We start from the raw sequence: 23,454 nt of genomic DNA on the forward strand, positions 1-23,454 counted from the left end.
GAATATTTGGTATTGAATCATAGAACTAGAGATGAATTATATAGAAAATAATTTGTTTACTTGCGTTTGTTCACTTCATATGGGTCTTATATGATATGAAATGAACTTCAGAATTAACATAGCAGAAAGTTCTATTCAAACATAAATAACTCTCACGCACCCCTAATTTTTTTTGTCTATTTCACTTTAAGTGCATGTCAGCATGCTTGGGAACAGTAAAATGTTTGCTTTTCTTTTAGTACCCTGTAGGTATTTAAGATATCTGGCCTAACATTATACAGTTTTGGGAGTCTGTGTGCATGTATTTTGGTATTGGATAGAGAAAACAGATGCATAGTGGAAAAGTTAGAACGAATAAATGAATACTTACAAATAAATCCTAAAGACTTTATGTGAAAGCCATAAAGACTTACAGGGGCTTGATGCTATGTTTGATTAGTCTCTGTATTTTCCTTATGTTGACTGAAACTCACTCTTACTAGAATGAGTACTAAGAAATGTAAGGCTTTTATGTCACAAATTTCAGAGTAGAACTTTGGATAGCACTATATCCAGGCTTTTAAATGTTATTTTTAATTGTACTTTGTTGTTGTTGTTTAGTTGCTAAGTTGTGTTTGACTCTTTGAGATCCCATGGACTGTCCCCTGCCAGTCTTTGCTGTCTGTGGGATTTCCCCAGCAAGAGTACTGGAGTGAGTTGCCTTTTCCTTCTCCAGGGGATCTTCCTAACCCAGGGATCGAACATGCGTCTCCTGCACTGGTAGACAGATTCTTTACTGCTAAGCCATGAGGGGAGCCTTTTAGTTGTATGGTGACACTCAAATAGTTTCTCATTGTCAGAGCTGAAGTAAATACAGCTAAAATTCCTCCAACCAATTTCTGCTTCTGGTCCAGGGAAACCACTGTTACCTATTGGATCTGCAACCTTCGGGGCTTTCTCCTATATCTCAGGAGTTACTTTGTTCTTGTTTTGCTGTATGTAGAGGAGAGTGTTCTGTTGGTCACAAAAGAGATGCATCCTCCGAGGAGCCACAGATCTTACCCAGGTTTCCATCCTGAGCTATCTTCTAGGTTCCCCCTTTCTTGACACTGTCTGGTGCAAGAATGAAATTCTTTGTGAACTGGTTGCTATAGGAGGAGACCAGCCAATGAGATGCCTCATTTTTAGAGACATGTTGGAAGATCTCCCGGAGAAGGGAATGGCTACCCACTCCAGTGTTCTTGCCTAGAGAATCTCATGGACAGAGGAGCCTGGCGGGCTGCAGTCCATGGGGTCACAAAGAGTTGGACACAACTGAGTCACTAACACTTTAACTTTCATAAATCGAATACTAAACATAGGAGCATTGATCTTATAGGAAATACATCTAGTTTTAAAATCAATAAAATGAGATTGCCAGGATAGGAAAGATTGAAGTGTTAAAACTGGTGGGGATAGATCTTCCTGAGTAAAGATTTGATGCTGGTGGATAAATAATAGCATTCTTTTTAAACTCTTGAGTTTGTGATTGTGAGTTTATGTGTTTATGTGTGTATGCACATGCACGTATCCAACTATTTCTTACATCAGCCCTGTGAGGCAAGCTCTGTTATTATCCTTTTTCTTTTTTTGTATGTATTTGAAGAAACCAAGGAACAAAAAGGTTAAGTCATCTGTCCAAGGTCACAGAACTAGTAAGTGGTGGAATTAGGATTTGAACATAGGCAATTTTGTTAATCTATTATTTTAGATCAGATCTTAAGCTGGCTTAGTGAAGCTAATCCAGGATAGGAATAACCTCTTTAGCAGACTTTGTACTAAACTAGATATACAGAGCTCAAGATTAATTTCTCTTCCTTGGAAATAAAATACTGGATTCTACCTGTCATTTCCAGAGTGTGTTGTTTTGAAGTACCATCTTGGATCAAGTTAATAGGTTGGAATGGGCACTTCAGCTGCTTGTAAAGCAATCCTGCTACTTATGTTGAAAGTGTATTTTGGTGCTTTAGTCAAATGCACACAAGATGTGGGGGAAGGAGGATTATTTTAGATGAAGAATATGCAAGAGGAATCTAACACCAATTCTCACCTCTTGAGTTTGCATGATTTTTATAAGACCATTGTTGGGAGCTTGGGAGCTTTACGGTAATTGAACCTTCCACTGAGGCTCAAGATATGCTCTTCAGCCACCTCCTAATAGGATAACTGGAGAGAGAGTGAGGAAGGAGTGTATAGAAGGAGCAAATTCAAACTAGAAGCAGCACATGGTAAGGCCTATAAATGTTCATCCAGGAAAATGTCTTAGGTGCATTGAGTTGTAGATGAGCAACTTACATCCAACTAGATTTGTACTTTGTTTCCTGAAGTATGTTATTTCAATTCCTCCTGCCTCATAACCTTTTCCTTATAGTGTCCTTAGGGCTCTTCCACTTGCCATCTCTATGGAGACAGTCTGATGACTGTTAGCCTCAGCTTCCCTATTTGGGTTTTCCATAAGCTCTCAAGCTTAGCAGTCTTAGGTAAAATGTTTGTGTGAAAGGTAATGGAAAGGGGATATAACTTTGAGAATATATTTATTAATAATGAAAACAGGATGCACAGCTTTCAGGCCTGATAGACTTCTTTCATTCATGGAGATCCATAGACATAATATTCTCCTGTTGTTACATAGTGTAGAAGAAGGTGCTTCCCTGGTGGCTCAGATGGTAAAGAATCTGCCTGCAATGCAGGATGCCCAGGTTCAATCCCTTGGTGGGGAAGATCCCCTGGAGAAGGAAGTGGCAACCCGCTCCAATATTCTTGCCTGGAGAATTCCATGGATAGAAGAGCCTGGCAGGCTACTGTCCATGGGGTCTCAGAGAGTTAGACACAACTGCGTGACTAACACTTTCACTTTCACTTTTAAGGGCTATGCTAGGAGACCTGGCTACCACTTTTATTTCCATTACCAGTCACTGATACTTAAGCTTCACTTTCACCATCTGTAAAATGGTGTTAGTATTGGCAGTTATTCCAGAGGATAATTTTGATAATATGCATGGAAGGGCTTTGTGAACTGTAATTGGGTGCTCCTCCTCATATATATGTGTGTGTGTATATAGGTGGTGGTTGAGTCTCTAAGTTGTGCTCAACTCCTGTGACTGCATGAACTGTAGCCCGCCAGGCTCCTCTGTCTATGGGACTTTCCAGGCAAGAATACTGGAGTGGGTTGCCATTTCCTTCTCCAGGGGCTCTTCCCAATCCAGGGATTGAACCCGTGTCTCCTGCGTTGCAGGCAAATTCTTTACCGTCTGTGCCACCAGGGAAGCCGTCCGTCCAGATATACAGACATCTTTTTGTTTACTTTCTCTCCCTGCACTAATGAAAAATGCCTGAGACTATGAACTTTGACTTATTCTTGACACCTTGCTTCATATGTAGTACTGGTAATGTTTTTGTATTGAGTCTATTTTGGATTTTTAGCCTCTCTTAGATAGCTTACTGAAAATCTAAAGTTAATCCATACATTTTTTTTTACTCAGTGTGCCTATAGTTGATAGACGGAGCAGACTTGGACTGCTGGGAAATGTAAGGGACACAGGACAAGGTTGTAGCCTCAGGCCGTGACTGGTGATGCTTTCTCACAGTCCTAGTTTTTCACTTTCTCCAGAGAAAGCCACCACTTATGAGTCATGCTGAGCGTAAAGGTCTGAATTCCCTCTGTACGGTGCAAACGTTACACCTTAGTAACGCTTCTTACAGGGTCCTGCCCCATTCCCCGGCTCACCTTTGGTTTTCATGTTTTGTTCTCTAACCTCCACGTCTGAATGTTCTAGGCTGTGCTTGCTCATAGCGTTACGTATTTTCTCTCCTTGATGTCTGAGACAACTGGAGGAGACACACTGGCCTTCCTTTGCCATACGGTTGTTTGTTGATTTCTATGGGTGTTTCAGACCATTGAACTGTCCAGGTTTGGAGGTCCAAAGAAAGACTTCGATTGAACATATGTGTCTTGTTAGCAGTGTTATGACAAATAGCAGCAGCTGTATAAACTCATCTTTCTATAGCTTCACACAGGGGACTCAATTAACAATGGACCACTGTCAGCATTTAATCCTTTCTACCTCTTGGTTCTTGTGAACTTTTCTATTATGTATCAGGATTATTCTTACCCACAAACAGAAGAAAATGTCAAAATGTACAAATCAATTGAATGTCCCTTGGTGTTCTCTATGGTGACCTGGAGAAGGGCTGACAATTATAATGATCATTTTATTGGTCCTAATTAGAAACATACTGATCATGAGGATGATTGTGACAGAATTTATGGATCACTTTGCTTTGGAGTTGTTTTTGAACTTTAGCACCAGAGTCTGGTCTTGAGTGCTAAACCTCTGAAGTTTAGAATGACTATGGCATAAACAGGGCAGCAAGGGGCTTCTTCCAGATATACTCATAGAGACAGACACTTCTTTGTGAGCTGTTTGTCCTGTAGAAGTCTACTTTTGTGTAGGATAATCTGAAGACATGAGAAATAACAATCTCAAGTGATCTTTTACCTCATTAGGTAATTTCTATCTTTTGTTTCTTTGTCAGAAAAAAAAAGAGGGTACACTGGATGTTCAAGTACAGTGGGGAATTTAGAAAAGCAGAGTTACAGCTTTGTGATAACAATGAACAAAAGTTCAGGTTCAAGTTTAAGTATACTTGACATTTGAACTTGTTTGAAGCCCTTATTTTGGGTCTATCTACAGAGGACATCTGAAATTCCTTTGGCTTCTGATCTATGGCAAGTGAACAAGAATGGATGACAAAGGGATATAAAGATAGAGCTCAAACAAGTTGTTGTTAATTCTTTCTTTCACCTAAGAGGACTAATGAAAAGCTTAAATTACTAAATTCAGACTAGACCATTGTCGCTACTTGCCAAGCAGTACATGCTTGTGCGTCTGTCTAATCCATATTTGAAAGCCACAAACAGAAGCACATAATTTGGCAAAACACCAAAAACATGCCTCGGCACACTTCTAGAGAGTCTTCCAAATGACTTATTGATTCAAAAATTTTAGAGTGTGTCTGTGTGTGTGCATGCAAGTGCACATATATTCATATTGCTGAGATGCTTCAAGTAAGTTCTGCCAGCAAACCATGTGTATTATGCTTGTTTCAGGAGCGGGGGCGAGTTGAGGATTTTCTTTCAAAATTCTGAATTATAGAAAGCAAAAAATAAAGCTGATTATTGGGCAGTTACTTTCTCTTTTACTTTCAGGATAAGTGCAAACTTATTACTTAAAAATGCTTCCCAAAGCACAACATATAAAGCAGTTTATCCTTAAGGAAGGTTAAAATATCCAATTTGTTTTTAAAATGTATTTTGAGGTTTTGTTTTTTACAAATGGGTCACAAGTAGTAACTCATTATAAGAAAAGAAATCTTCATAGCACCATGAATAAATTTCTTACATTGATAAATTATTCTTTTACCAAAGTATTGTTCCTTTGCCAGGTTTCTGCTTGATGTAGAAAGGATACACTTTTTAAAAGCACATAATCTGAATTTAATCCAGAATACTTGAAGATATTTAGAAAGTAACTACATGAAGTTATATTAACAAGACAGATGTGGAAGACAAATGGTCCATAAGAAGTTTCTGGTGTGGTCTACTTCCCCTTGCGTGAATATTATTTTTTAAAGTCAAGGGCTTTTATGTGTAGCATTTTATTTAAACACTTCAGCTTCTCTTAGACATTATTATTCCTTACTTGTTGCTGTTTAGTCACTAAGTCGTATCTGACTCTTTGTGACCCTATGGACTGTAGCCTCCAAGCTCTTATGTTCATGGGATTCTCCAGGCAAGAATATGGAGTGAGTAGCTATTTCCTTCTCCAGAGGACCTTCCCGACCCAGGGATAGAATCCACATCTCCTGTCTCCTGAGTTGGCAGGCATATTCTTTACCAGTGGGCCACCTGGGAAGCCGATTCCTCATTTAAGGAAGAGGAAATCAGAGCTCAAAGAGTTTAAAATAAGCTGCCCAAAGTCACACAGCAAGGAGGTAGCAAAGGCAGGATCACTCTGAAGCCTGCCTGACTCTACATATCATTCCCTGGACACTCTACCTCTCAGCCTTCTCAGATCCATCCCTTTGAATTGCAAGCCATGCTGCTGTGAAGGTAATTGCATGTGGAGTATTTTAATGTATTTCCTTATTCACTTTTGTCTTTTATTTACACTGTCTTATTTAATATTTATCTCAGTTGGATGAGATAGATATTGTCCCCATTTTACAACTGAGAACCATTAAATCCTCACCCAACAGGTAGTCAAGAGATGAGCTTAAGTATGGGATCCTTCCTCAACTGTTTTTTTCTGTTGCATTTTAAATGGCTCAAATCCAGAGAAAATCAATGGTAGGCTCTGTATCTCATATTCAAAAGTTAAGCATGGTAAACCTAGAACTTTGGGGCTTAATTAAAAAACCAAAAAAAGAAAAAGAAACCCACAGTACCTGACCATGTAATTCTTTGTAAGCACCTTTTCACATTACAGGTGCAAATTGGTAATTGGTTGAGCTATGTATGTGTTCAAACACATTTTGGTTATGATTGAGTTCCTTTTTTTTCCTTCCTAGTTTCAAGGAAGTTTGTGGTATTCTGGTAAGGGTTTGACCATAACAACTTTTAGTCTTTTGGTTTCATTAGGCATAATAGGATTAGATAGATTAAGGTGACTGAATTCACACAAATGTAAAAAACAAAAAAAATGGGGAGGGGAGATGGGGAAAAGAGTTAGATGGGGAGAAGGAGTTAGTTGTCACTGTTCTGTTTATCTATTTGCAACACCATTTGAAAAATTTCACAGAAAGGTAGTGTCCTTCCTGCAAGCTTCATTTTGTATCAGTTTCTTAGTGTCCAGGGATGAGAGTATCATACTCATGACCTTTCAGTAAGTATTTGTGATGAAATTAAAAGGCTAAAGTCTTAAGCTCGAATGTGTAATCGGGTTTTCACTTACATACATGTTCATTATCCCTCAAGGTAATGCTGGTGGTTGGGTTGACTCAGGAGGTAGCCTTGAGAATCTTTCTGGACTGGCAGGGTTTCGCTGCCATGGCTGCATGTATTTGCTCTCACTATTTATTCCAGATGCATTTATATCCCTTTATTAATTCTCTTACTCTGACTTTGAGATTGACAATTACCAAGACCCCCAAACTTGTGAATTCAAGTGTGTTCCTTTAGAGGAGGTGAATGTTGATTGATAAAGAAGAAGCTGAAATGAGATCACAAGAAAGGTAATAAAGTCTGGGTCACTCATTTAAATATGTGACACAAATGGAGAACTTGCTGGGAGGCAGTCCTGGCCCAAGCCATGTAAACTCTGATCACAAATTACCATCAGTGCCATCTACCATGCTGCACTAAGGTCCATTGGATAGACTGAGGTGGGGACAGGCTAAGAACTTTAAGCCATTGGTTCATCTGCTGGATTTTATCATGTTGGTGGTCTGGACAGTTACTTTGACTTTTTCTTGAAACAAATCAACTAAAAACATCTCCTTCATTGCTTGCCTAAACAATGTTTCCAAAAGTTAACTAACTGCCTAAATTCAGTTGATTTGATTTTCTCAAGAAATCAGTTTATTTCACTAAAAAAACACACATAACTCTGCCACCTCTTGTGTGGTGCTTAAACGGTGTTTTCAAAAGATGATTATCCTTCAGTCAGAATGGAGGAGGTCCATTTTTTATTTTAACAAAAAGATACTGCTTACTCCCTCTTTTTGGTGAATTTTATTCTATTTAGACTTAATTCTTATGCCTCATATTGAACATTTGTTCTAGAGAAATGTGATCCCAGGAGCGCTAGTGATGTGCTGTTCAGACGGTGCTGTGCTTTAGGTTTCTGTTCCAATCTAAGATTTCAGAAGAGTCAGTAACTGCAAATAATCTAAAAGGGGAAGAGTGAAGAATGCTTCTAACTTTCCTTTGAAATGAATAGCTCCGCTAGAGCAGCAGCTATTAGAAAAACAAAAACAACAAAGAAAAGCTGCCCAGCTCAGCACACAGAGGTAAATTTACTTACATCAGACTGAAAAATGAGGGCTGGGCTTTGAAAAGACATCCCTTCTGACTAGAGGAAAGCTTGTAATTTTGGCATGGCTGCAGCCCTCCTAAGCCCCTGAGAAATTCTGTAAAACATTACAGAAGACTGTTCTTAATATTAATGGATGTCTTCCCGTGTGTGTGTGTGTGTGTGTGTGTGTGTGTGTGTGTGTGTGTATGCACAGGGAAGAAAAATGCCAGCCAGGGATGGGAGAGAGAATGAGAGAGAAGGATCAGGTAGAATGAGGAACTACCAGTGAAAGTGTCTCATTTCTGAAAAATCTTTTGCATCTGTCATTTTCTACTCTTCATCCAGTAGAGTATCTCAAGATGATTTTCAGAAGAACCCCAGCCATTTAGACACTTGAGGTTATTAGCCTTGCGATACTGTGGCCCTCTTAACAAACTCTTCCTAAAATACTTTGTAGATAACATGACTCACTGATATAATCTCAAATCATGGTCTTATCTGTTACATGACATCAGAGGTGAAAAAAAGACTGTTTCCCCGTGTCTGGTTGCAGTGAGTATCACATCATGTTGTACTGTGGCGGACAGTTTCAGGGGTACCAAGGGCCTGCAGCTCTGTCTCTTGGGAGGGGACTTTTCCTTTGCAGCTTAGCTTCAGGAAACCTGAACATTTGTGTTTTCAAGACCACATACCATTGGGAAGGAAGTAGGGGTGGAGATGCGTGCTGAGATTAAGTGGCTACGAGAATCCCTGTGCTGTGCAGGATCTGGGAACCGCTAGGGTTTCTGTAGCCCTCTTTCTGGCATGCCTTTAGAATTTGCGAAGTTCTGCTGACAACAAACACTGATACTTGTTAAGGATACTTTTTGCAGAATAGTGTGTTGACTTTTCAGGCCCGGCCAGACAGACTTCTGTACGGCTTGCCTGACCAGCATGGCTGTAAATTGTGTGTCTGTGCTTGTCTCAGGAGACGGACGGATATCTGCTGCCTTAGAACCCACCGTCATACTTCTTTGGGATACGTAACTGTTACCTATCATGGTAAAGGAATTTAATAATTGTGGGAAACAGTTGTTCAAAAGCAACTTGGAGATTATTTTCAGGAAGGAGGTGTTAACTCCTCCTAGCCCTGAGTCAATCTCTCCGTTTCGGGCACTGGCCCACGTTACCTTTAAGGACGCTGGCCTTTTCTGGCTCAACATGTGGACAGTTATGCAGATAATAAACAGAGAGCCAAACTTCTTTTCAGGATTGACAATGTGGGGGAGAAAAAACAGAAAATGCACCCATTTAAAAAGGGTGCCTTGATTTGCTGTGGAGTTTAAAACTGGGGACGTGTTTTCCCAGAAGTGTAGCAAATAGTTCTGTGGCATCGTTGCCTAGTTAATAAGTGATCTTCCTGGCCTGCTCTGGCCAGGCATGTTTTCCTGACTTAGGACTGACACTCTTCTTATAATCTTAATTCATTTTTAGTCAGTCAGGCTGACTAAATCTTCTGATTTGGCAGAGTAGAGTGTCCGGATTGCCGTTGTTATGTTTGCTCTGGATTTATATCTTAAGTTGAGGTTAAGTAACGTATTTACATAAATCAACTCAGCACTAGATTCTGATACAGAATTGTTTTACTGAGAGAGAGAGAGAAAAAATGAATTGTATTGCTTCCTGAGATTTGCTTTCATTTTATATTAAACCTCAAAGGATTTATCAATTTAACATGTTCTGTGTTAAAATGAACTCTTCTGTGGGTTTTGCTTCTTATAAAAGAGAATGAAAAGAAGTTTATTTGCTACAGCTGGTTATATAGCTTTTGCTACAATGGGATGACTTTTCTAGAGGTAGAATGTAAAATATAGTAAGCCGATATCATTTAGCAAAAATATCAATATATTTTTAAGGAAGGATTCGTGTTTTCTTATGGGCAGCACAAGGACTCCAAAAAATTTAAAAAGTTCTTTCAGTAATAAAGATACTGCAGAAAGGTAAAGATGTTTTAAATTTATGGTTGCCAGTATTTAATGGGAGTACTTTTTATTGTGATTCATGCAAATGTCTTTCCAGAATTTTATTTCTTTTAAAATAATGGCAAAGAATATGTCTGGCTGTATTGGATGGGTCATCTATTAATTCATACTCTAAAACAGTTTTTACTTTTGTTAAAATATACTTGTACATATTTCTAAATCATAATGAAGGTGTTCAGAATTTGGGGATAAGATATTTTAAAAGATATCTTATCATTGCAAATGCCAGAAATATATAGGATGAGCAAGAGATTGCTGGTTATTTTAAGTTTATTGAAAAACAACACTGAAAACTTGCTACTTTCAATACTGTGAAATACTAGCAAAACACTACTGACTGTGAAATATAATGTTAAATGTCTGACTTTAAATTTTAATATTTTTATGACTACTGAACAGAATTTGCCTAATTTTAACAATGATAGTTTCATGCTTTCATAAAACTAGGAAATGCTAAGTAACTTCATGACAGGTTTTTGTTTTCATCTTGAATATATTTTCTTCCTAGACTATTATTAGCATTGCTAAAATATCCTTCTGTACCTAGGGGAGATATTCTGTCTCCTGGGTTCTTGCAAGTTTATCTAAGATGGCCCAAGTGGAGGGGGTTGCATTAATTTTGAACAGCATAGTTTTCTTGGTGGGATGGCTTTGTATTGTGTTTTGCTTTGTTTAAAGAAATTATTATTGACTCCTTAAGTGTTCTTCTTGAGGTTCCATATTCCCTGACTTCATCTCATTTTGCACCATTTAACGTTAGTGTGGCTGTCTGGCCAACCACTCCTTCTCTTTCATCCGTTCACTTGAGAAGATAGGATCCATATTTCCAGTCTCTGCAAGGTGGAAGCATGTGTTTTGTCCAGCTGAGTCTCTTGGTCTGGTTTTTTTTCCTGGTCCTAATACATGTTTATTCCTACATGTGACAAATCTGCAGTCATGTTTTCTTTCTGAGTTATAATGACTCAGATGTCATAATTAATTTGATGAGCAGGTGGGGGTTATTAGCCTTGTGCTTCACTTGCTAATAGCTGCACAGTTTTTCTAAAGTACTCTTTCAACTAAGGAGGCATTTCTTCACATAGAATAAACAGTACGGCACAAAAGCCTCAGTTAGATAACTATCCGTGGGCTTGAAAAGCTGCCAAGCAGATGTTGTTATTGGAGCTGGCCCAGGCGAGATTGGGCAAGGCAGATGCTCGCGGGGAGGGGTGGGGGGAGGAGAAGGGGGAGGAGATGTAAGAGAGCAGAGGTTGTGGGGTGGGGGGAAAGGGAGGTTCTACAGGACTCTTGCTTGCTTTGCAGGGGTTGGGCCAGATTTTGTTGGGGTGGGCGTCATCTTCTCATGAGCCACCTCCATGGTGATGGCCTCCTGTTGGCCTCTTGAAATGTACATAAATGAGGATGGGGTGGGGTTGGAGGGGACCCTCTGTAAATATCCACATGGGAATGAATCCTTGTGTTCATCCAGAGGGCTGAGACTTCTGGTTTGCATTAGGGCGGCTGTGTGCAATTTTTGAAGGGCCTACGGAGACTCTGCTTCATACCTACCCACATATGTAATGGACATGACGGCCCTGACATTTACCAGAACTCATAGGTTCTGCTTTATTGCTATAAATTAGGTTGTGCAAATTTAAGACAAAATACTGTTTTGTTTCCTGTCACCTCACCATATAATTTTTTTTTCTGGGCCTTCCCCACTCTTTATTAAAATATTGTGAAGTAGCAGCATACTTTAAAAAATTAAAATCAATCTTGGAATGTGTCAGATTTGTATGAGGTAAACATGTGGCAGGTTTAATCTAAGCTGATCTTGTTTCTGTCTGCTGTCTTTTTTTCTTTCTTTGTTTTTTTTTTTTTTTTTTTTTGTGATCTAAGGCTTTTTAAAACTCCTCTCTCACTCCCCTTCACTAGATTAAATTCTGTAATCTCATTTTTCTTTGAGCTGATCTCAAGCCAGTGGTCTGGGGATTTTATAGCCAAGGGATAATTTTTGATAATGGGCTATTAAAACACTTGCAGCTCCTACCCTGTCTTTCAAATTAGTGTGTGCACAGATTGTCTTTCTGGGGGAAAAGTCTTTCCCTTGGCAATAAGCAACTGATTATATGCTACAACCAGCATAAAAGCTTCCTGTAATGCTCATACCAAAAACATAGGTAAATAATAAATGATAAATAACAAGGGTGACTGTACAGTGGGAACAGCAGCTCTGCCCAGGATTTTTGCTTTATCCCTTGGAGAAAAAGTCCTGTTTTCCCTATTCAGACAGATTTAGTGTGTTCTGACAACAGGGTCATCTAACAGTTTCCTTAACGATGGAAGTACAGTGGCTGGAGACAGCTGTGTAAGGTCACGTAACTTTCATTGTTGTTTATAGTATGCTTATTAATAGGTTAAAATGAATAACTCCCTGGACAGAGGTCAGGTAGCACCTGTATAAATAATGAATTTACCCTTCCAAAATATGTAATGTAAAATTAATATACATAACTTGCCACTTTTTTAAAAAAATTCAGTTCAGCTTCCTTTCCTTTCTTTAGTTTTCTGAAGTATGATTAAAGTAAAAATTAATGAGTCCTGAGAAGGCAAACAAAGCTGTTCCCTAATACCCTGTTTCAGTACAACTGAGATTTTGTTAGCGTACAGTTAAAGCCAGTAGCCTCTGTCATTAAAAACGGTACCTGATTCTACATTGCAATCATTTGTCACAAGGAAAAATATTTTGGACATGCAGGCATATGGAACATAAAGTGATGTAAAGCCACCAGTTGTGAAACTGATGTGATGTGTGTTGTGCTGAGAGTTGGCATGAATGCTTTTCTTCTTCATATGTAAAATTGGGGTTCAGATGTGTCTATATGTGAAACCCATAGCTGCATTGTGTGCAGATAATAAGAACACATATGTCTCAACACCATTTTTTATGCCTCTGTGCTTCATTGCTCAATAGCCTGATAGATGCATATGGCTGAATTCATTCATTCTGTTGGTTGTTCATACTTTTGGAAATGATGTTGTGATTTGGCAAACTGGATCTTGGTTGGGGAGCAATACTGAAAGCAAAGAAGTAGCACACTTTTGATTCTGAACCTTGTACTTAAGAATTCTAAAACTTCTTCAAATATTTCTAATCTAGTAAAGGGTTTCTCTGTATCCAGGCCTTTAACTGTATAAAATTGAAATCCATTAGTGGGTAAAGTGGATGTTAATTCTGTCTCTTATCTAGTAAATGGTGGTGCTGTACCCAGGCCTTCGACTATGTAAAACTGAATCCAGAGCAGACATTATCAGTGCCTCTTTCATTGTTCTAATTATGCAAATAAGAAGTTCAAGAAACCTTTGTTAAGTTCAATGAACATAATGTATTCCTAGCAAAATGCTAGTGTGCTAAATATTAGGGAACTATAAAGACCAATGAAGTATTGATCCTTGTTCTCGGGGAGTTTATAATCTGATCTAGTAATGGAAATAGAAACATAAAAGTAACCACTTAAATTGTATAAAACAGATGGTAGACAATGGCATATAGATAGATAAAAAGTACTGTTGGAGTGGAGAGGAGGGAGTTAGTAATTTATGAGAATCCAAAGAAAGCTCTTGGAGTAATTCCCTGGTGGTTCAGTGGTTAGGACTCTGCACTTTCCCTGCTGAAGGCCCAGGTTCAATCCCTGGTTAGGGAACTAAGATCCCACAAGCTGCACATGGCGGGGCCCAAAACCGTAAAACAAGTAACAGAGAAGGCTCTTGTGACTTCTAGAAATGAGCTAGAAAGATGAGTGCAGTTTTCTCAGACAGAAATGTGAGGGGGCGGGGCTCCTGGATGTTGGAATTAGCACAAGGGAAGGTAAGTATTGGGAACGGGTACGGGCACATTGGTGGTTGTGGGTCATGAACAGCCATGGAGGCGGTGAGTAGATTTTAGCTTGTGTAGGAATGGAGAGTCTCATAAGGGGCTAGGCTCAAAGAGTGGGGTTGCTGACGGTTTCAGTTGCCACAGTGAATAGTTTCCAGTGGGTACCTCTTCACAAGTCTCTTAAAAGTTATAATTAGATTGTCTTATATATGACAATTTCGACAGTAAAATGAAAGATGTATTGGAGAAGGGAGAAAATGGAATTAGGAAAAGGACATTTTAGGCCACGCTTTAAAATTTTCATGTAAAATATTTGTCTTGTCCCTGTATTTTGTATATTGCATATAAAGATTTAAAACAGAAAATGTAGACTGCATATTCAATAATTTGAACAATTTTTATTGAGCACCTGCTATAAACCAGTGATATTTCTAAGGGCTGTGGGTATAATCATGAACAAGACAGACATGAGCTCTGCCCTCAGGGAGCTTGCCTTCTGTTGGGAAAGAATGATGAAGTCAAATCAACAAAATAATAAGTCATTTCAGATTGTGATGAAACAAAGAGAATGTGATGATACCAGTATACAGATTAAACTGGAGATGATTATGGGGGACTATCTGTCAGCTAAGGTCCTATGGGAAAGCCTTGTTGAGGAAATGGAATAGGAAAGGATGAGGAGTACAGTAGTATCCTAGTACGTTTGATACTAGTTTGTGACCTCCGTTATCAATTTAACTCTGGTTAAAAGTCCCTTTCTGGCTTTGGCACTTCCAGAGATGGTCTCAGGGACAGGTGATGCTTTCACGATTGTTAGAGAGCTCTCTATAAGAAGCACGTCATGGTATTCCTGGATAGACTTCCATTTGCAGAATCCTCATTTAACTTTAGGTGGTCTTCACTGTAAACAAAATATTTAAGAAATATTTTATATGTAAAGACCCGTATATAGAAGACCTTGCTTACTTTATAAAAACTGCATTTTCCTGTTTTATTGTTCGTTGCCTCTCGTTCAACGCCCTAGTATTCTGTGCTTCTGAGAAATCCCTTCCAGGCAACAGATTTGTTGGCACGCCTCATAGCATAGGATGCTATGATGAGACTTGTGTAGTCAGTCTTATCATCGTCTTTTCCCAGTCTGACCGACGGCTCAGAGCTCAAAATTTGTGTTTGTTTGTCTGTTCGTCTCTGTTTGGAGTCTGTGATAGCAATTTCCATTTCCTGTCTGCCTCTATCTCTTGGATTTTGTGTTTTCATACATGAATTTTCACAGTTTTCTGTTAAGCGAAGTGTCATGTCATTATTTGTAATAACAATAAAGATTTATCTTCAGATTTGATGCTTGGGATCTGAGTACAGAACCAGCAGGAATGACCGGATTCTGGAGGTATTGATGAAAGGGAGTGTGATGATAGATGGTCATGAAGGGTTAAGGAGGGGAGGAGGAGGAGATGGCTATACCGTGGGGAGAAGCCTGGGGCAGCTTACAAACACGGGCAATCCAAGAGCAAGAGCAAATCTGAGGAAGGGATAAAGACTCGGATTTTAATCAAACTGGTGGTCATATGCCCTGCTGAAATGAACTATTAAAGAGAGTGCGAGAGTAGAAAAGGAGGGTTCTGGTTAGGAATACAGATTTGAGTGTAATTGAAAGCTTGGAAGTAAATGGGGCTATTAAGGGAGGGATTGTTTCTAGAGAAGGTCTGAGGGCTGTGAATGGACCCCTGAGGGAGGTCTACAGTGAGTGTCTAAGGGAGAGGCACTCACATCCCCCACCCTCTGCATGTGTGTACACTGTCATCCCACTAAGATGACATATTTTATCCTCCATCTTTCCTCTGACTAGTTCTTGTTCATCCTTCAAGGCCCGTCGGAGACATTGCAATACATTGATCCCCCTTGTCTGAGATGGTGGCTTCTCCTTTGGGCTCTTGCAGTACTTTGTACTTGTCAGCAGTAGGACTTACCACATATTATCAGAATTGCTCAGTTCGTTCTTTTTCTCCCCACTGCCCTGTAAACTCTCCGAGATATCTTGCATGTAGCTGAATGCCTGCTGCATAGCTGATGCTCAATACACATTTGAGGGGTAAATAAATAAACTAGCAGAGTCATCCTAAACATGAGAGGAATGCTGTCTCAGAGATGTCAGGGAAGACAGATGAGCATCTAAAGAGAAGGACACATAGTCAACATAAGGGTGATGATATGCCTCCTGTCTCAGTCACCTTAGCTGCCATCATCAAATACTATAGACTGGGCAGCTTAACCATTATTTCCCACAGTTCTAGAAGCCCAGAAGTCTAAGATCAAGGTGTCAGCAAGTTAGTTTTCATTCTGATGCCTCTTTTCACGGTTTGTAGGTGACTGCCTTCTCATGGTGTCCTCATGTGGCAGACAGAACAAGCAAGATCTCTGGTGTCTCTTTTTATAAAGACACTAATCTTATTGGATCTTAATAGACTTCCCTGTAGCTCAAATGGTAAAGAATCTGCCTGCGAAGCAGGAGACCAGAGTGTGATTCCTGGGTTGGGAAGTTCCTCTGGAGAAGGGAATGGCAATCCACTCCTGTATTCTTGCCTGGACAATTCCATGGACAGAGAAGCCTGGCAGGCTACAGTCCGAGGGGTCTCAAAGAGGCAGACAGGACTGAGTGACTAACACACACACACACACAGTCTTATTGGATCAAGGCCACAAGGGTGGGGCCGGGACTTCAATATATGAATTTTGGGCATGCACACAAGTTTTAAGTCCATAATACCTCCCTCATGCTGGGTACTATTTGTAGTTTGTACATAGATAGATAGATAAGTAGATATTCCTAGTTGAAAGTATAACATCGGATCCATAGTGGAAAGTATGTACCTTTGCTCTGAATTCTGATCCAAAGGACGTTGCTGGGACAGCCCACATATATACCTAGTCACAGTAAGGCAGTTCTGATCCAGTAATTTTTATGACTGATCCTGCAGAGTTGCTCATGATATCCACTATATCTGTCTTTTTATTCACTTGGTGATGACTGAATGTGCTTAGACTGTAGCTTGAAAGGAATTTCATGAGTAAAAGGGTGTTAGGCTCAGGAATTTAGGGAGGGAATTTATGGAGCCTGATTTATTTTAAAATTAGATGATTATCTGCTTAGGTTGCTCTAGGTGTGGCTTTGCCTTAGGTGTGGGGATAGCCCAGATTTCCTTTTAAGTTTCTTACTGGCTTTCACATCCTCTGGTTGGAATTTAAAAATTCTTATTTTTCAGAACTATTTGAAATTCTTGTCCTCTCCATCTCCTAGAAATACTGTCTGTTGAAAATAAGGCATAGTCAGGAAAGAGTATCTCTATAGAGTTGTAGCAGAAGACATAACAGAATCTTTGAATAATTAATGAAAATACTTGTCTTATTCTATAATGGATAATACTGAGACACATAAAAACTCATTGCTGATCATTTTTATTTTTCTGAAGAAACCGATAATGTGTAATTTATTCTCAACTAAATGCTCCTATGTACACAGACATTAGCAGTTCCTTTGGTTTCTCTATTTTGATAATTATTTAACCTCTTGTAGTTACTTTCTTTATTCTTAATAACGTTATTATTGGGCATACACTTTTGAGTTTTGAAAAGTCACTTAAGTATAGAAATAACCTTCTCTGGATATAAGAATGGCTGTTGACTGGGCGGATGGAATAAGTCCAGGGTATGTGATGGATCATGTCTCCTAGTATCAGAGAGGGAGGAAAAAAAGCATTTGACTTTTTGTATACAACATCTATCTAGTCTTAGTAGAAAGATTTGTTGGTTTTTTTTTTTTTTTTTTTGGTCTATTTAAAATGGGCATTTCTATATTTCTATAATGTTTGCTGGGAAATTTGTTTCCCTAAGGCCGGAAGTCTGGGCCAGAGGCAAACCCTTTGAAGTGTGTCTCCTTTCTTCCTTTGTACATTAAAATAAATCAAAACAAAACTCTAATCCCTTTATGATACTTGACAGCCATGGACTATTGTTCTGTACTGCATCAGCAAAATCACTCTTTCGCACTTGAACTGGGAGCTTTTTAGGGTTGCCTCTTTACCTCCTGCCTGTTTTAGGGGCAGAGACGTGACACAGGAGCAATACTAGTTTCTGGGGGGTGAGTACTTGAGTGTAGACACTGATACTTGAGCTCATAGCTTGCACTGTTCGCTTTCACTTTTCACGGAATGGGCTGCTCCGTTTGTCTAAGACTCACTTTCCCTTTTGCTCTCCCTAAGCTCTTCCACCACTGAGATCCATAATTGTTCTCCATAATGAATACATAACAGATCCTTTGGGTGACCGGAGCTGTAAATAGGAGGGATCTGGGTGACAAACCTGTGTATGGCCCTCAGTGCCCTTTATTGTCACCAGTGCTGAATTTCATATATATGTATTTCTGAGGTTTCAGCCAGGCCACATGGGAAGCTGTGTCCCTCTTCTCTCCCCCTGCCCCCACCCCCATCTTTTTGGAATGAGTTTATGTTTTAATATTTTAAACACAGTTTTTTATCCATAGTCAAATTTAAGTGTTGAACTTGACTTAAAAATCAGGGTATCTGCTCTTTTTTGTCAGAGTAGTGAAGGAGAATGCTGAGAGAAAAAAATCTATCCTGGAAGAGATTTTCTGCACAGGGAAGAACTGATGGCAACCATTTCTTCATGCTCATCTTTGAGTCTGCAGCTTTTGTGAAACAAATCTCCTCATGCCATACAGAATGCCATCGAAACATCAAAACACTTAAATAGTATTTTAAAGGAAAAGCCTACCTTGTTTAACGGTAGTTTATTTAGAGGCTGCGCAAATAACAAAATCATGTTATAGGTTAAAACAAAAAGCCACGGCAATCTACCCTATCACGCCTTTCCTTTTAGGGGAAGAGGGCCAGATGTTTAAACAATATTGCAAGCGGTGTGCAGACTGCAGCTCTTGGAGGCCTTGGGAAAGAAATCATGTCTGCACCCCTAGTGTTTCACAGTTTTAGACCCCTGACCTAGAAACAGTTTAAACAGATGTTTAGTTCAAGGGATTTATGTCGACATTGAAATTTTTTTCCCCTTTGGAAATGGCTGCCTCTAAAACTGGAGCTTTTTCTTAGAAAAAGGACCAGAGAAACAAGGACATCTCACAACTTCGTAGTTTCATGTTGCATGTGTCCCGGTGCAACAGAAACAGAACAAATAGGTACAAACCACCTCATCAGCCACTACTGTTCATGTGTATGGACATTTTTGTAGCCCCCACTTTCAGTTCTGTGTAGGTGATCACAGACTTGCAACAAGAAGTTTGCTAAAGCAGAGAAGACTTTTGGAAAACCCCTTTGGATTATGAACCAACTGAAATTATAGCTTCTCTTCCTCTCCTTATTTCCTTCCCTCTCTCCCTTCCAAATCTTCCTTTACCTCTTCTCCCAGAAATAATTCCTTTCAACTTTGATCCTGGTGTGTGGAGTTCATTCCATGACTTGGGTCAGTCAGGAACAGTGCATTGCATCATAGCTGCCTTTATGAAAGTGTTTATTTCATATCTGAAATGTTTTCATGTGCATTCGCTCTGCTTTGACTTGCAGAAGGGGAAAGAAAGTAGTTTTACTGGAGGCAAAACAGCCACCTGTGAAAACTAATTGCGTAGGTAGACGTTTGATGGTATCTCTGGGAGGGACCCAGCAGGAAGAAAGTAAATGTTCTTAATCTACAGGGAAATTACCTGTGTGCCAAGCTGACCCTCTTCATCAAAGCCAGAGTTGAAATATACCATCAAGTTGGTGGCCTCTGTTTAGGAGGCCGAGGTGGGGAGGGTGACAAGAAGGAGGAGTCCTGGAAGGTGGATACAGTTCTTCGAGATGAACTGAATAGATAGAGGAAAAATGACAAATGTGATATACTCAACTGAACCACCTCGTTAAGGGCTGACATGTGATGTGAATGTTCTGTAGTCACTTTCAAACAAAAACTTGAGATGTGGTTCCTTCTTTCTTCCCCTTCATCAAGTTTTCTTTTTAGTCTTAAGTTCTGCTGTCTTGGCTTTTTAAAAAAAAAATCTTTCCTCTCCTTGATTCATCAGTCTAGTATACCCACGTGCCTTGCCATTGAAAGGGCAAAATGGATTGTGATGGAGAAACAGGAATCAGTGATGCAGGCTCCCTCTTGTTACCATCTGAGTAGCTCTCTGACTGATTATACGCAAGTTTAGAAAGATCAGGTCCCATGGGGCCATACTATGTACCCACCGGTAAGTGTATGCCTCTGTGTGAAACTAACCAACTGAGATTGGTCTTCCGATGACAGGGTCTGAGCTCTCTTGTAAGAGTCTGCGTTTTGCTGTTCACCCTACTTGGCAATCAGCAGTAGTCTTGGTACTAGATGTTTTCTACTCACATACCTACATGTTGCCTTAGCTGTGTAGCCAGAAAAGTTTGACAACACGTGTCTGCCTGCTGGTTCTTGTTCAGTCACTAGGTCGTGTCTGACTTGTGGTGACCCCACGGCCTGCAGCACACCAGGCTTCCCTGTCTTTCATCAGCTCCCAGAGTTTGCTCAAACTCATGTCCGTTGAGTCGGTGTCTCATCCTCTGTTGCTCCCTCTTCTCTTGCCCTCAGTCTTTCCTAGCATCAGCCTCTTTTCCAGTGAATTGGCTCTTGGCATCATGTGGCCAAATAATTGGCGCTTCAGCTTTAACATCAGTCCTTCCAATGAATATTCAGGTTGATTTCCTTAGTGTCTTTCCTGAACGGCTGTCTTTCATGGGAAATCAAAACTCTAGAGGAGAGGGGAAAAGTCCCTAGTATTTGAAGCGCCATGAGATTTAGGGAGATTTGGAGAAAAGTTAGACTATCCTTCTGCAAGATTAATAAAAAAAAATTTTAGAGAACAACCAGGAAGTTTTACAAAAGCTCCATAAATTAAATAAGAACACGAATTAAAAGGAAAGTTATGTGATTTTCAAAAGGAAGCGTTTTGTGTTTGGAAGACTTTGGACACATTCCTTAATGTGTGGGGTCCTCAGTCGGGCCCTGGGTGCAGTCACTGGGATGCTGAGCTGCCCAAGGGAGCTGTTCAGTAGGAGGCCAGGTTCTCTTGGAGGCTCCATTGCCTTTAGCTTTCACTGTCTGGGAGTAACTAGATCCATGCCTCTGAAGTCCATGAGTGCTCACTTAACCCTTGTGTACTTTGACTTCTTCCTACCTGTTCCTACCAGTGTCTTGTGGGTCCTTTCAGGATCCAGCAATTCAGTCTTGCACCTGTCCCTGAGAGTGCTTCCTTGGAGCCTCCCACTTCAAATTGCCATCAGAAGCTCTTCTACAAAAGCTAAACATGAACCAGTGTGACCCTATCTGGAGGTGATATTGGAGTCTAGTTCTCAAATTCAACCCCAGTTGATTAAAATACCTGGGATCCATAAATAACATTCGGTCAGAAGACCTTTCCAATCGTAATATGTGACAGTACTCCTGGGGCCCTTTTTCTAGAGCCTCATAAGCCACTTGTGTGAGAAATTTCTCCTCCATCAAATGTAAGATAGGATCTTGTTCGGGAGACATCTACAGTTATGTCCAGTTTATTTCCATGGGGCCTAAGCACTTAAAGCGATGTATAGTGGACCCTTGACACTTCTAAGGGATATTTCAAGGGTGATCATGGATTTCTAAATTTACAGGCAGCCCTGTGGACTATAGTTTCTTCCCCAGGTGTCTGTATTTGGACAAGAAGCACCACTTCCATACGCCTTTTCACTTTCACTTAACTTCTGTCACCATCACAAGTAATTGGCTTTTCTTTCAGTAGCCTTTATTTTTTAAACAAAGGAACAGTGTTATCACTTCATGAGCTTTCTATGTAACAATGAATAGAGAGAGAACAACAAAATCGCTCCGAGATGTGACTGTTGAATAGTTGGCTGGGTTCATACAATACCCAAGTGATTCTCTTCAGTCTTGCATGCCTGTGGATCAGATTTGTCCTCAGAAAAATGACAAATTTGATTGTAGAATTTCTCTCCTTAAAGGAACTTTTATTAATAGTTCATGTACTTTAGAACATGGTCTGAGGAAACACTGGTATTTTGTAGGAGCTCCTGAATGAAAGCAGACCCTAGAAAGAAGGTATCATAAAAAGAACCAGGGATAATGTGTTTGTTGTTAGTCCTCGGGTTCAATTTCAAGTTTAGCAAGTGTGTGTGTGATGTGAATGTAGACAGATTCATGTGTGTATATTATTGTTTTAATGTTTCCATGTAATGTGCTTTAAAATGGAATGACATCCTTACTAACCTGATATATGAAGCCACTGTGTAAAACTGTCTAAAAAGAGTATTTACAAAATGAGGGTGTTATCGAAAAGTAAACTGCTGGGTAGTGGGACTGTTGCTCAAAGTAGTTTCCTGGTTCACATCAATGATCAGCAAACTCATTTGGCATGGTTTCCTCTATAAGACATCTAGGAGCAAACACAAAAATATTCTGCTGGTAGCTGCAGCAGGAAGAGGCTTCATAAGGCAGGTAGTAGTGAGACCTCATCAGGGTTCATACAGGAAGTACGGGCTAGTTTATGCCTGCTACCTGCTCTGTGGCAGAAGAGGGCCCTGGCAAAGAGAGCAGATCTGGAAGGGCGGCACAGGTAGGTAGAATGTCTTCAGGTACTTAAAACCATCCTGTTCTCACCTACCTGCAAAGCTCTTTGACCTGAAGGGCCACATTATTCAGCATAATTCTGAAAACATTTTTTCTTTACTAATAAGCAGACAAGGTTAACCAGCCTGTTGTTTAAATTGTATGTTGAAATCAATTGCCCTGTTAGATCACAGCAGTTATAAAAGGAAAAGATCTGAATGAAAGTTCTCAGTCATTATAAGCGGTACCTTTGTCTCCATTGAGTTTATATTCTAACATGAGTCATCCAAGACGCTCTTTTACAGCTTTCTATGTCCTTAAAAGGGAGGGGGACATGGCAGCCCACTCCAGTATTCTTGCCTGGAGAATCCCGTGGACACAGGAGCCTGGTGAGCTATGGTTCATAGTATCGCAAAGAATCGGGCATGACTGAAGTGACTCAGCATGCACGTCCATAGAAGAGCACTCAGGATGCTTGATGGCAGCACCAGCCACCACCACTGAAAATGTAAATGGAGGGGAAAAAAAGCCCACACTTTTCAGTTTACTGGATTGCATTAAATAAAACCTAATCATAGGAGATGTAAAGTGATATAAGGCTCTAAAAAAACCATTGTCCCTTTAAAAAAATCTTATCTTCCTCTAGCAGTACAACCAATAATTCTGCCTACATGTATTGATAAATTCAGACAAAGACACCATAGAAGGTGCACTGTAGGTGTCATCTCTGGAATTATCTCTTTTTGACTCAAGGATTTTTGAGGTTTTAATCCTTGTTCATTTAATGCTGAGTGAAGCACCAGGGATGCTGGTTTTTGCTGGCCCTGCCTGGGGCATTCACTCTAACATCCAGCTCACAAGAGAGCCACCTCCAGTGTTTCACAGGCTTTGCAGCTGTGTTGTGCTAAGTCCCTTC

At 39.9% G+C, this 23,454-nt stretch overlaps 1 protein-coding gene and 1 non-coding gene across 13 annotated transcripts in view; both read left to right on the forward strand.

Moving 5' to 3' along the window:
• The window catches only part of NFIB (nuclear factor I B), a 257,801-nt gene that overhangs the window by 32,064 nt on the left and 202,283 nt on the right, over nucleotides 1-23,454 (forward strand). The gene's annotated exons all lie outside the window — the stretch shown is intronic.
• TRNAE-UUC (transfer RNA glutamic acid (anticodon UUC)) lies at nucleotides 13,665-13,737 on the forward strand. Its single transcript has one exon. It is a non-coding gene; the product is annotated as a tRNA-Glu (tRNA).

Source organism: Bos indicus, chromosome 8 (assembly GCF_029378745.1).
Source record: "Bos indicus isolate NIAB-ARS_2022 breed Sahiwal x Tharparkar chromosome 8, NIAB-ARS_B.indTharparkar_mat_pri_1.0, whole genome shotgun sequence".
Taxonomy (NCBI): Eukaryota; Metazoa; Chordata; class Mammalia; order Artiodactyla; family Bovidae; genus Bos; species Bos indicus.